We start from the raw sequence: 464 nt of genomic DNA on the forward strand, positions 1-464 counted from the left end.
TCGGAAGCGGGATGAACTCCTAGCACCAGCTCGCATGCGAGCAATTCAAGAGGAATTGGTGGCATTCTTTCTTGACCACATGATCGCTGAAGACGGAGAATACTATGTGGACCATGAGTCCGTATGTTAGGAGATTATATTTGTAAGAGATAATTATTGTATATATGTAGCCGGTAGTGTCGGATAGATATACGAGAACTTGTTGTTCGACCAATCTCTCGGAGAAGGAGAGGTGGTCGATATCACTTCTCTCTGTATGCATATATGTTCATGACGATCTTCTATTTCCTTCGTTTGCTTACTAGCTAGCTAGCGTGTCTAGTCCTCTCTATACGTATGTATAGTACGTAGCGTCGACCAAGCACGGACATAAGAGAGGACACTTCTCTCTATTAATTATAGCTAGCTAACACAATATATGAAACACCTAAATTAACCCCCCAAAACCCCCAAACCCCCCCCCC

The sequence above is a fragment of the Triticum dicoccoides genome, chromosome 5A, assembly GCF_002162155.2.
Source record: "Triticum dicoccoides isolate Atlit2015 ecotype Zavitan chromosome 5A, WEW_v2.0, whole genome shotgun sequence".
In the NCBI taxonomy this organism is placed as follows: domain Eukaryota; kingdom Viridiplantae; phylum Streptophyta; class Magnoliopsida; order Poales; family Poaceae; genus Triticum; species Triticum dicoccoides.